This window comes from Corvus brachyrhynchos, unplaced genomic scaffold (assembly GCF_000691975.1).
Source record: "Corvus brachyrhynchos isolate BGI_N302 unplaced genomic scaffold, ASM69197v1 scaffold71, whole genome shotgun sequence".
NCBI lineage: Eukaryota > Metazoa > Chordata > Aves > Passeriformes > Corvidae > Corvus > Corvus brachyrhynchos.
Genome location: NW_008237609.1, coordinates 1,232,529 through 1,247,298, shown reverse-complemented (window position 1 = coordinate 1,247,298; position 14,770 = coordinate 1,232,529). Strand labels below are relative to the sequence as shown.

The following is a 14,770-nucleotide window of genomic DNA, read 5'->3' as shown; positions in this document are numbered from 1 at the left end:
CTGGATTTAAGAATGTGCACAGAGTTGTGCACATGCATCAGAGCTTAGCTGAATTGGGCTTTAACATTAGGCATTTTAAAATTCTTTTTAATTTCTGCAACTTCTGTAGCCTTTCGATTTTTCTTACGTTTCTCTGAAGTTCTTGGGGATTTCAGCTACAATTGCTTCTCACTATTATATATAGGCATATAATTCTTTTACATGGTAAATTTATTTCTAAATGCTAAGGTTTGGCCGGAAAGAAGAACTTCAGAATAATTAAACTAAAAAATTATTAAAAAAAAACCAGTAAATCAACTAAGAAATAGATGGAACTAGACCTATCACCAAACACCTAAAATTAAGATGGGCAGCTCCTTCAATCAACAGGAAATCTCCAAGAGTGGACAGACTGATTACCCAAGAAAACTAAGTAACTGAAATTGTTGTGGTTGCCAATCAAATTTTAGTATTACAACTTTTCAAGTATTTTTTTTTTTTTCTTACAGAACTCTGACAATTCTGGTGCCAAACATGGCATAGGAAAGCTTGTTTTTCCCCAAGGGGCATGTTCGCTTCTCCCTCCTGTGCAGCTGAAATTGCATATATATTTGTCTAGTGATACTGATCCTCTGTGCTGAGACAAGAACTGTCCTTTGGGTCTTGTGGAGCCTGTAGCAACAGGCCTCTCTCATCTGGACATCTCATCTTGGCAATATCAACAAACTCTGCCTTCAAAGACCATAATCCCAAATCAGTACAATAAACTACAGGCAAAGAAAAAAATATATATTTGGAGTTTTTGTATTTACCCTTGGGTGCTAAATGGTTCACTAGGCATTCACTTTATATTTGCAAGTATGTTTAGGCAAATGGGCAGGGGGGACAGATGGCAGGAAAACTGGGGTTTATATGAACAACCTCTTCCATAAACCATGCCACCGAGAAACAGGACTCTAAATCCATATTGTGGTATCTGTGATATGAACAGAGAGCAGATAAACATGGTAGGTATTGAACTTATGCCGTTCTGAGTACCCCCCCATTAAAGCAGTTTGGTGGAACTACAAAAGATGCAAAAAACCAGCAAGCAGGATTCAGCATCACCTGAATGACAAAATAAAATCATGAGTAAGGTGGAAAGGATTACAAGGGAACTATCTAATTGTTTCATAACTTTTCGCAAGAACTTGAGAGTACCCTATGGAAACATCAGGCAACAGGTTTGGAATAAATTTAGGCAATATTTTATTTCAGCAATGCCCATGAAACTCAATGCCAGACGATGCTTTGATAGTCAAACTATAATTCTGCTCAGGAAGAGATTAGACAATTTAAATCCAGCTAAGAGAGTCAAGATGTAATTCAGGCCTGGAAATCTGTACATCACTGATTGCCTAAATATAGTGTTTACAAACATGGAAGGATATATATCCTAAGCAGCCTCTGCTGTCAAATACCACTGAAAGGGCAACGGATTAAATAAAACTCTACTCTTCCTTTTACAAGATGGTAAGAGAAGACAGGATGGAGGTGCTCGGGCTAAAACTTGGTTGTGCAAGCCAAATATGCTTCATTTCCACCAACATAAATATTGGCTTTTTAAATCAGAAAAGTTTTCTTTGTACATGCATGAGGCACTATAAGGACACAAAGAAGCAGACATACTAAATGTACTAGGCATGCATGTTTCTAGATTTAGCCTGCACAAGGTTAATCTGTACTATTCTATAGTTTATATTATCATCTGTTGATTTGATGAATGAATTAAAGGTTTCTTATTAATATTTTTAACCAGAAACTCCCATCCAGTTATATGTACAAATAAAGATGAAAGAACACTCTTAAACAAACAGTTTCTTTTAATTTTTTTCTACACGGAAGTTAAATATACTCGTGTGACCTACTCACAAATTCAAGACCTATGTTTTAAAGAAGGATACCAGAAATCATGTGATGGTACTTATAAAGGCACAGAATTAAAAACTCTGATACTTTGGCCTCTATAAACAAGAAATTTCCTCCATCAAAAGCAGTCAGGAGAAAACCAGTACTTGTTACTTTATCATATGGAAATGTGATTTTTATTCACTATCTACACCATGTATTAAAGCGGCCTAACATATGAACATAGGATAATAATGTGCAGAAAAATTTAAGACAGATAATCATGCTTACTTTTTAATGGGAACTGAACCATGTTATTATTTCTATCTGTTAAAATTAAAAGAATACATTAACAATAAAATAAAATCATTTCTTGACATATCCAGGTACTTCTGAGACTGACAAAAGAGACCATAATAACACCAGCTGTCATATTCTATTATAGAAATAAGCATTTCTGAAATTGTTAAATTCTACATTATCAAGTTTCAGCATCATTGTGTTCCACTATTTCATATACACTAGCTCCTTCCAAAAACATTTTGTGTGGAAACTTTGTATTAAAAAAAAAACAAACAGTCATATCTGTCTTTTCACAGCTGATATGAAACTGAGCTCAAAAGATCTTTCATAGAACTTCCAGAATTGTACTGACAGTAATAATGTCATCATCAATATTCAAGACAGAAGTAAAGGAGTGTAGAACTGGATCAAATTAATTTGCAGGGTTTCTTTCCTCTAAAAAAGAAAAAAAATGTCTAAACCAAAACAACAGGAGAGAAAAAATTACAATAGAGAGCTTCTCCTGTAAAGTTAAGTATAGAAAAAAAAAATCGTATTTTTTTTAAAGAGACATTTCACTGTGAAGTTGTAACCGCTCATGTATCATACTGGATTTTTGAAAATAGGAGATGCTTTATGCCTAGATCCTAGAGAATTATCTTCAAAGGCAGAATCCAGCTGATCCTCTACCAGACCAGTGATATAAATTTGTACAGAATACTACATAAATCTACTACATAACATCATAATACTACACTCACATTATTTTTTCTTCTGTGGCAGCCTAAGGCAACTGCTCACTTCATTGACATCAGGACTGGCATAACTATTAAAAAAACCCATATGGATAGATACTTGTTTTGTTTTGTTTTCCAAAATCTAAGCCATTCAAAATTGGAGGAAAAAAAAATAAGAGAAACATATTTTCAGAAAAACAATGCAAGTATTTCACTGTGACTTTCATAAATGCTTGTCTATGTGAGTTGTATCTATACTGGCAATCAAAATTTGACCACAAAACAGCATAATGGACATGGATTTTATTACTTTAATTTGATCATAGATCCAATAATGAAGGAAAGGCAGATAAAATTGACTAACTTAATATTTATGGGAACTTGAACTACTGAAGAGATTAGTACTTTTACCCAGTTAAGCTTCCAACTGTCAGCTGTCATTAGAAGACCTGTCAGGAAGAGCAAATGATACCAATGTTGAACTTGTAACATGAGCGTTGGACCCTTTTACTGAGAAACAAAACACGCAAGTTAAACCAGGAAAATGCATTGCTTCCTGGCTTTACATTATGGACAGATCAATGTCCTGGTCCAGCCACAATAAATTACCTTTTGCCAGGACAGATCCAGTTGGTTTTCTCTGTATGAAATGTCAGTCGAAGGTATTGACAAATGTCAGTGGAAGGCAAAAAGACTCAGCTGAGATTTTTGAAAAGAGCCCAAACCACCTCCACTCCCTTACAGACCATACCCCAAAAAATCATGGATCTGTCAGCTTAGTAAGTTTGGCAGTATTCACAGACACCAGACAAAGTGAAAACCTCTCTGGTGATAAGGCAATCTTAAGTCCAACAGTCTGCAGCAGCTCTGAAGTTCCACACCAGTTCACTGCTACTACTGGTAGGTGGGGTGCACACAGCACTACCAGTTTGAACCCACATCTTTTAGTTCTAGTGGCAATGCATAACTGGGTAATTTTCAGCCCGTGAGGACTTACGATTTCAGGTGGTGAAGCAGTTCATGACACTTGACATAGAAATAGATAATGAATATAGAAGGTCAGCATAAGACTATCTATCTGCATCGGGCTGAGAGGAGGCATGTTTACTCTCTAATCAGCCATTTTCTGAGCGTTTTTTTCTTCCTCCTTTTCAATCTGGATTACAACTTTTGTCCTTCATGACTCTGTTTTCACATAAACTTGCATTACATGCAAACCTAAAGTAAAGGATCTAGCAAATCAGTGTCTTGCTACATCTGTAGACATATTACAGTCATTTCCATGTGACTGCTTGGCTCTTTTTGACCATCTCATACTACACACACACAAAAAAAAAAAGTCTGAACCCTTAAAATATGTTTGCTGTTTCCCTGGGCTCTCCTGCTTCGAGCTGGATGACTACATAACTATTCTGAAGTTCATCTCTCCTTAAAGCCCATTATTCAGTGATGTGTATCAGAGTGATGGAGTATGGCTTCATTTGTGCACATACACAGAAGGCTTGAAGTGCTACGTCACATCACAGCACTATGCAACTATTTTCAGAAGTTTATAACTCACCTCTATGCCCTTCATCTTTTGAGAAGTGAGTTTTATGAAAGAAAATGCTGTAAAATGTGACATCAGAAGGTCAGCTCAAACATTTTCTTGTGATTAATAAGAATATTGCATTTGTGTAACACTGCTTTTGGGGGAATTGCTGAAATTAGTTTTGGTAGGAGGAAGCCATAAAATGACCATAAAACTGTAAGCACTTATTCTGGGGCAAACTGTGTGATTTATAGAGAACGCTACCTCTGAGAAATTAGAAGAGAAATTCAAGATTCTCTATGAGTGTCTATGATTTTACAGTAAAAGTCAGAGGATTAGAGTAAATAAAAAGTCAAAGTAAAATTAACAGGAAACATTACATTTGTACATATTAGGAGCTACCTATCTCTGCCCTCAGAATGGGGGAAGGGAAAGGGGGGAGCTGTCTATAGCAATGCTAAAAGATGCTAACGAGCAAACTTAAGGACTGCTACAAGAACTTCATAGGCATTCTGTGAAGCCCCAGTATGAGTCTTACACTAATTTTGGCAATGACAAAGTGATGGCAGCCTCTCAGTACAGGCTTTGATGCCACCAGTCCATGAAGTTGGACTCAGACAAGTGTCCATCAACAGTCTTTTCCATATCACACAACACTTGAATGAAATCCTCAGCACAGCTTCCATCCACATTCCTCACGGAGAGCCAGTGAGAAATTAAAATATTCCATAGTCTTATGTAAGGGAGAGTCAAATATTCACTTAATATAGCCTTTTTTTGTTTCTGTCTTGGCCTCCACCTTCTGTTTCCCTCCATGGTAAGCACGTAATTTTTAATGCACCTCTTGTTAGAATAAAAAAAAAATCATTATATGAGTAGAAAAACTCAGTTAAAAAGATAGAAAAGTAAGTTTTCTATTGTTTGAGTTTGGATTGTTGTCCTTTTTGTTTTGCATTAATGGTCAAATAAATCAAAAGATGACACTGTACAATATAAAAGTACAAGCATGAATAGCTGTTTACATGGACTTTAAATATTTTGGTAATGTGTGGTGCACAAATTACCAAGATATGAAGAGAAGTTCTGATTTACATTGTGCAAGAATGAGGTTCATACACTATTTATCCTATGTTTATTTTTACTTATCCAAATTATTACAATAAAAGAATAGCAATACGTGGTCACATAATTAGCTCTTATAATAATTAGAAGGGGAAAAAAGCCCTTACTGAGGCAAACATGCATTTCTGTGCAATTTAAACAGGAAGTCCTCGATGATTAACATTAATTGAGAAAAGGCTTTTCTAGCAAAGAAAAAAATCCTGTGTGAAACATTAAACAAACTTATCTGATATTTATGGTTTTTTTCTTTAATAATTAATGAAATGTAAATAGTCAAGGGAGTCTAGAGTTTTGCTTTGTAACTAGCTACTATTATAAATGGCAGTCAGATGTTTACAGAATACCCAGAACCCTTTTGTGTGGAAGGAGGTTACAAATCTGCCCCTTTTCCCTGTTCAAAGTCAAAAATAATGGTGCCTGATCCCCAGAGCATTCATTGCAAGAACTGTTTGCATATTCAGCTATTGTTTCTGCTGCGTCAGTCATCTGCTGAAGTTCACTCTAATGTGGCCCTGATCAATTCTGCCAGCTGTGCTTAAGTGCTGTTTACTATAATAACATCACACTGCATTCTTATTTGGCAACAACAGCTATGACAGCACCTAAATGCATTGAGAAGCCAAGATTTTATCATGTACACAGATCAAATTGGAATTGTTTATGGAGGCCAGTGTTGTTCTATTTCTGTCCTTTCTAGTGAATACCAATACCACAATAATGGCTTTGCCAAAAGCATTACTACTCTGCCCTTTCTAATAAGTGAAGGTCTTGTTGATCTAAATACTCTATAGGACATGGAAATGATTTCATTATGGCAGTATACACGTTTGCACTGGGTAAGAGAGAGAACTTAGAAGATGGCCAGATTAGCTGGAGACATATAAATTGTTATCACTCAAGGAAGCAGATAAATACTTTGTAATTCTACCAATATATTTGGTAGGATTCAAAGAAATAATGTAACTGTCCAGTGTTTAAAAGGTAAAGAAACAAACAAACAAAAAAAAAAAAAAAAACAAAAAACAAAAAACAAAAAACCAAAAAAACCAAAAAAAAAAACCAGAGTAATTGAATAACAACAGAAACGCTTGGTGTGGCACAAAGGTCTCCAAACACATTTGCAACATTTCAAAGTAGTTTCACATATTTTTCCCAATATGCCCAACAGTTCGCTTGGCCATATGTTAAGTAAATCAAATGTCTTCAATATACAGGCATGGTTGAGAAAGCCATAAAGAATGAACCTGATCCTCCTTCTCCTGAAATTGGTTATAAATACTGCAATAGAAACTTGTCCTGGGAGTTATTTTTTACACTGTGATAACACCCCACAGTATGCTAGATGTTTTCCAAACACAGATGAAGACACATTTCCGGACAGCGTACATATAAAAAGACAATAACAGATGAAGCAGGGGAGGGGGGAAAAAAGAATAAGATATTCACAAAAAGGTTGTAGTATAGAGAAGCATTGGTCTTATTAGTCTCATTACTTTTATTTTGAGGGACAGAGGCCTTTCCATTATCTTTAAGGTTTACAATGCTGAGCTTTCCTCAGTTTATCCACCTACGATTCCATCTTTCTTTTTTCTTCCTCATCAGGTAAATGAAGCTTCCAAGTGCTGCTGAACTGTCATTTCTTCTCCTCACAGCCAGTACACAGTCCTTCCTTTCCCATAAGGACAGCTTAGTCCTCACACAGACCACTGAAATGAAGAGAGAGGTTCTGAGGAACCACAAATGTGCATTCATAGAACCAAAGCAAAGGAAACTTCACAGGAGGAACACTGTGCTTTGACAACCAATCAGACAGTGGTCTTTAGTTGGAGACTTGTGAAGACAGTTCTGGGAGATAGTTCCTGAAAACTATAAAGACAGGACTAAAGAGGACAAGAAGTGCTGGACATGACCTAGCAATGTGCTCTTGCAGTCCAAAAAGCCAGCTGTATTCTGGGCTGCACCAAGAGAAATGCAACTGCCAGGTCAAGAGAGGTGATTTTAGTCCTCTACTCCACTCTCCAGACTCCACCTGTGTCCAGATCTGGGGCTCTCAACATAAGAAGGATGTGAACCTCTTGCAGTGGGTCCATAGGACGCCCGTGAAGAGGATCAAAGTGATGGAACACCTCTCCTATGAAGAAAGCCTGAGAGAGTTGGGGATGTTCGGTCTGGAGAAGAAAAAGCTCTGGAGAGACTTTAGAGCAACCTTCCAGTACTTGAAGTGGGCCTTTAAAAAAGATGGGGACAGACTTGCCAGCAGGGTCTGTTGCGGTGGCCCTATAATGGGTAATGTTTTTTAACTAAAAGGTCTGGTTTTAATTAGATGTTTTAAGAAGAAGTTTCTTCAAGAAGGGTCATAAAACAGTGGTTGTTCAGAGATGGTTGATGCCCCACTCCTAGAAACATTCCAGGTCAGGTTGGACAGGGCTCCAAGCAAGGTTGAAGATGTCCCTGTTCATTGCAGGGGGGTTGAACTAGATGATCTCTAAAAGTCTCTTCCAACCCAAACTATTCTTTGATACTATGATTCCACGATTTCTAGAAATATAAAGCCAAGAACAGTTAGGTAATTTCAGAAGGAAATTGAAGGAAATTTCATAAAAAACATCAACTTCATATATTGGAGGAGGTAGGGTTCTTTTTTTTTTTTCTGTAAAGCCTTAAATACATAACAGAGCAGATTTCTTGCAGTCACTTTTCTCCACTGCGGCAAAAATTCCTTCAACTATACAGAAGTGCAGAAAACAAAAACATTTCTCTCCCCAACAGCTGCACAGAAAACAATTCAAGAGAATATAAAAAAGTCCTACACGCATTTAACAGGAAGGTAATAGTAGAGTTCACAGAAGCTCAACTGGTGATTCATCCAACTCTACAACCATAGAAGCAGCTGAGTTGTTTAATCAACAAAGCCACATATGAAAGTCACATAATCTAAAGTGTTGCCCAGCCACCAGCCTGAAGAGTGTACCTTCAGCCCTAAATTTCATTTCCTTTGGGGGATTTAAGGTAAGTTTTCATTCTGCTGTGCAAACCTAAAGAACCATGTTTTTAATGGGGGAAAAAGGAGCAAATAAATTAGTAAGTAACAGCAATGTGCTTTGAATTCCATGCCTTCCGTTAACTTCTGTCAAGTTATTGGACTTCTTAGGAATATTACATAGAACATGGATAAATCTTAATATGCATTCATGTCATACTTCCTAACAGCACAGAAGGCTCCTTCTGAGCAACTGTAGAGCATGCTGTGGTTGTACATTAAAAAGTACTGCACATTTGGCTATTACAGACCCATAATAAAGTCAGTTTTGCACCAATATCAAAATACTGTATAGATTCTTATTAAACTATGAAAGCAACAACACCTGCTTAAAATCCAGTAACACTAACACTAACATAATTTTTTAGCTGTACGAACTGCAACATTGACAAAGGTATTCTAATTTTTCTCTCTTAAAATGTCTGAAGATAAAGAAGGAATACACTTCATGTAGTTATCAAGAATTTTGTGACCAATTCAGAAAACATTTCCAATTCACAGTGCAGCTGACTGGAATTATGGCCCGCAGAGTCACAAGACATCCTTGGCACCTTGCAAGATAAAGTCAACCTGTAATTTCTACGCTTTTTCTTCATTCTCTTTGTAACTTTTAAAATCAGAAAATGACAATTTAATTGCTCTTCTGCTAAACTCTTATATACTAAATTGAAATTCGGTGTGATTACTTACAGTGTATGTACAAACTACAGAAGTCAGGCAATTGCAGCTGCAAAGCAGACCCTTAGTTTGGCTGGGTTAAATAGTCAAGATTGTTTCTTATATGTGTAAATAAATCCCCTTTTCATCATGGCCTTACAGAAAACATGACATCCTTCTAAATTCATCATCAGGTTGCCAGGCAGACTCCAAAACAAAAATAATTCATTCAAACTGTTAAATCTACTCAGTGCAGATTGACAGTATCTTTATATATTTTTGAAAGCTCTTTTAACATTAGCTGATACTTTAGTGTGGGAAGAAACTAAAAGCTTTCTACATATAAAAGTTCATCGTTTACCTTCTCACAGCTATCAGATAAAAGCATAAGGGCAATGAAGCCACAGCTCTCAGATATATTACTCCCAAAGGACAGAACCCAAATGCATAAGCATCCGTAAAGGCAGCAGGTGTGAGCTTTGACTAAAGAACAAATGTTACACAAGAGAAAGATGTCTGAGGAGAGGTAACCAAGCCTATCAATGTCCCTGTGCCTGAAATAGGAGGGTTCTGTACCTCAAAGAAGTGAAATGGTTCTCACTAGATGTAAATAAATAAATAAGCAAGAACACTACTTCAGATGTTTTAGTGAACTTCCTTATGAATGGATTGCAACACACAATGACAGAACTCCCTCAATTCCGCTTTTCAATAACTCCAAGGCACTAGGGATGTGACAGCATGATGAATACCACAACAGACAGCTCCAATATGGTACCATTTTACCAGATCAATATCTCACTGCAATATAAGAAAAAAAGAAGCTGATATTAGTCTACACAGTGTATTACAGATGAGGTACATTTCTTCTTACTGCACTCATGCTGAACCAAAGTAATAATTCATAGATGCCTTTAAAAGGTTTGCACACTACTAGCACATGCAAAAAAAGGATAATCTTGGCTTCAACATCTGTTTGAACATGCAATAGCTTAAAGCAGTAAGTACGTAGGATTCTATGTATGTATCTATTAATCTACCTATGTGTACCACAAGCACAATGACAAACATATCTGGAGACAGAGAAGTAACGGGATTTATGTATGCTGTGCAGTTCCTTCAGGAATAGCTTTCTTCAGGAACAGATTACTTTACATATCAATCAAACATTTCTTAGTAAGTCGGTTTGCCCCTTCTCTCCCCTTTTTCTATGAAGACATAGGAACATTTCTTACTGAAGCTACAGCGGGTACCATTTTAAAAGCCTTCATTTGCCAACAGCAATCACACAGGGTTTTTTTTCCCCTGTACTTCAAATAGGAAATGAGTGGGAGCTCTCAGTTACTGCTGTGTGATAAGTCCTTGCAAATTTAACCTTTTTATAGCAACTACTGTAGCTTTCAAAATAGAAAACAAATAGCATGCCTTGGTAAAAATAATATATCTAAGGCTAGCAGAAAGAAACTCTAAAATAGACATTATCAGATATGTGTTTGCTTTGAATCTTCCCCAGTATTCTCAGAAGAAAACTAATGGGGAAAAAAAAATTCTCTCATCTGAGAAATAATATTGGACTTTATTCTACTCTGATAATGCCATAAATGCCTGTCTTGAACACCACCTAATGGGTACAGTTGGACAGGTAAAATAACGTAGCTATTTTTACCTCTGACAATGTGAAAGATAACTCAAATGATCAAATGAATTAGTCCTGTTGTTTGACAGCTGTCTTTATTTCCTGTTGATTGTTCTTTTTTCCAGCATAAACTAGCGAAGTCAAACTTTAGACTACTTTAAACTTCTGTTACATTCAAGAGTACCTGCAAATTATGTGACATCTTACATCTTTTTTTTCTCTCTCCCTCTCTTTCCCATTTTTTGCAAAGGTAACACTGCTTAAGGGTACAGTGTGTGGAAATTACCATGTCATGTAAAATCAATTTTTAAAATTAATGAAGTATATAGTTAATATCACATAATTCCTAATGTGCAGTTAAAAGGACTTCGTGAAAATTAACTGTAGTATGACAAGCTGAAAGAGAAAATTTTATTACAGCAAGAAAAAACAGGACCAAACTGGCTTATAGATACATAACTACATACTGCAGACCATCACCAGAGCAGTAACTGTGACAAACAGTGTAAACTGCCAGAGTAACCTATAGGAAGGCATCACAACTGTAACTTCTCATATGAAACTGGATCAAATCTAGGTGAACTGAGAAGTTCTCCAGCTCGAATGAACAATTATGTACAACAATGTGAGTTTTAGAGCTCACATTTTTCAGCTGTCTCTCCAGGACAGGAGGATACAAACTACAACAGAAGTCCCCACAAGTGAGTTTCACGGAAAAGGATTTGAAAACTAAGGAAGGCAAACTACAACAAAATCACCACAGAATTCATATGCAGAAAACCCACCAGAAGAAAATTACTTCTCAGGCTTTATTCTGGCCTCAGTTGATAATGACTCAAAACACAGAAGTTACTGAAAATTACTTCTCAGGCTTTATTCTGGCCTCAGATAATGACTCAAAACACAGAAGTTACCTTGTAAGTGGCAGCCATGGAAGCAATGACCTATTTGCAATGCTGGTCCTCTTTCATGAACTTTCTGGACATACAAATGAGGGGATGATGATGAATTAGGTACCCAGATTCTCTAACTCTGTATATACAGTTGTGCACGCATTACTTAAAGAGGAAAGAAGCACCAACTTAACATTCTAAGTGGAAGGCTTAAATTGGTGTGAAATGTAATACGAAAGAAATAATCAGTATAAAGTAACAGGATTTGAACTCACATGAAGAAATAAACAGCACATGAATATAATCAGAAAGTATATCAAAAAGTAAATATACTGTCATTGAAAGACTGATTATTTGATGACATATGAGCAAGCACCTGATCTCACCCCAAAATGCATTTGACTGGACTAGCAAGTTTCAAGTCACTCACTGACTTTTTTCATGCATGCTTTTATTAGTAGCATCCAAGAAATCTGGCCCATAGAAGAGAGCAAAAGTTACCTTCAAGTCCATTTATCAGGCTACTTAAAATTTTATCTTCCTAATTTGCAATAGAAAATCTAGATATATTTCAAGGCAGCAGCGCCATTAAAGGGACTGAAGCCCTAATTATACACTTGCTCCTTCTGTTTTGCGGTACAGCCTTGCCCAGGTTTTGGGTGCTGCTCAAACAGCAAATTTCCTGTCCCAAAGGGGAAAGATGGTGGGGCTGACAGAACATGCAAGACAATCAACGAAGCTGGTACATTATACATGCATACATATGGGGTATAGACATCCACTGAAGACTGCTGGAAGTTACATTCATACACAGACATTAGTGAGTTGCAAACTAACTCACAAAATACTGTACAGTGAGGAAGGGACTCTGTTATGTGTTGCACAGTATTACATCAAAATTTATTATCTGTTCAACTTCTAAATTGAAGAGTGAATAATTATGCAAAGAAAGGGGAAAAAAACCTCCTGAATAATGAGAAGCTTTTCATGATGAACACACTTTTTCCATTTAACCACTCTTAGGCTGAATTCACACATATTCAGCTCAAAGATCGAAGAAACCTGGATTGAAGAAACCAAAGACTGAAGAAAAACCTAGAGCAGTATTATTTATTTACACAGTAGTAAAGTCTCTCACTATAAGCTGAGAATTTTGTACTGCATTTAGGAAAATACCTAACTGCTTAAATGTGGATTGCATTAGGTTTATAGCTTTATGGACCCTGAGCTACTGTAACAGAACCTTTCTGGTCCCATTTCCTTTGTTCTATACTGTTCAAAATACCATAAAACCCATTTTACAAGAAATTATAAGAACTTTCCCACAATCTGTATAGGTTGATTAAGTGCAGCATGTGTGCAAAGTTAACATGGATATTTTTAAACAAGAAATAATACTCCTTGAAAGACTTGCAAATCCTCTAAAAGACCAATTAGAACATAGTGTCAGTTATTAAAAAGGCAAAAAAAATCTTTGATCCATCAGGATTCTTCCCTTATATTATAAGCCATTTAGGTTTTGTACAGCCCTTAGAACGAGACCTATGACTATGGCTTTGGGGCACTCTGATGGCAAGTCAGTAATGTAATAAATCTGGGTCAATATAATTGACACCTCCGTGAAGCCTAAACTGTTGAAATTCTTACACAAATATTCAAAAAACCATTTTTCTTAAAATTAACCAACATCTCTGAAATACAATATAATCACAAAACAATATGAAGGAAAAATGTTTCTTAAATCTCATGTTTTTTCCTTAAGTAGCTATAGTTTAAAAAATCAACAGGTTACCAGCAACATGAACATGATGATAAGTATCATAAGGTCTAAATCCTAAATGAGCAAAAAGACCTAAGATGTATCAGAACATAGAAAAATGAGAAAAACAGAAGACTCCACCTTCATTAGTAGCAGTAAACCCAATTCTAGATAAAAGTCCAAGATTTGTTAACTATTGTAATTGGTACAAAGTATTGCTTTGTTAGAAATCACCTTTGTGCTTTTAGTGATTCCTGAATAGACAGAGGTACATTATCTGTATGCCATGGACTAATAAAACATCACCTCTGCAGAAGAGTACAGAAAATGTTTAGGGAAGTTCATCAAATGCAACATCACATAACTGCACATGAAGTACATTTTTCATCAAAGTAACTCATAATGCATCCTCATACATATCAAGTTAAAACATAATTTAGGAGTTCTTTAGTAGAACATAAATCTAGGGAAAGTGAAACCTATCAACCTATCATGATTCAGAGAAACCATGCCTAGTTCTAGCTTAAGTTTTAAAACGAGTATTACCTCTGATGATTGCAAGATTGGGTTTAGCCCAAATACAAGTTCTTAAAAAAAAAAAAAACAAAAAAAACCCCACTGTCTCGTTATTGCGCCTTTTAAAAACCCGTGAAGTTAAAAAGATCGCGTTTTGGGGACTGTCTCAGGGCTCCGTGCGCTCTTTGCGGGGACGAGGCACCCAGTGACCCCCCCCCGCCACCCCGCTCCCGCCCGGGCTGCTGTCGCAGGGCTTTGTCTCTTTTCCTGTAGTCCTGTTTAAATTCTCACCTTGCTCTGCCCTTGTCATCAAGTCATTCAAGCACAAAGCAGGGAGCACGGGAGTGTTTACTCATTTCCCAAGTCCATTATCTCACACATTAATCACTGGTCTGGAACTTTTGGACAATGCTGTATCTGTTACCTTTTTTTTTTTTTTTTTTTTTTTCTTTCTGGCTGCTTTACTCTTGGGTCCGATAGTTCACCGGTTCCCAGCTGTACTTATACTGGATGACCTTTACATCTGATTATTTAGCTACTCTTCCTTCTGATTTTTTCTTTTTTTTAAGGCTTCAAAAATAAACAAGCGCATGAAGTCGGCAACAGTGTTTTCCATCTTTAAAGTTGCACTTGCTTGAGGAAAATACAAAGTCAACTGCTCCAAATCTTAAAACCTAACCTACTCCAAAATTCCACAAAGGAAGCGCAAAGCTACGGGATGTGTCCGTGGA

At 36.5% G+C, this 14,770-nt stretch overlaps 1 protein-coding gene across 4 annotated transcripts in view; it reads right to left on the bottom strand.

Moving 5' to 3' along the window:
* DACH1 (dachshund family transcription factor 1) overlaps positions 1–14,420 on the bottom strand; it is a 230,364-nt gene extending 215,944 nt beyond the window's left edge. The window contains exon 1 of one of the 4 annotated variants that reach the window (XM_017731616.1): positions 14,331–14,420. The gene's annotated coding sequence lies outside the window, so the exon portion shown is untranslated. The remainder of the gene's footprint in view (positions 1–14,330) is intronic. The other 3 variants (XM_017731617.1, XM_017731618.1, XM_017731619.1) reach the window with 3 other exon arrangements.
* Positions 14,421–14,770: the final 350 nt, after the last annotated feature.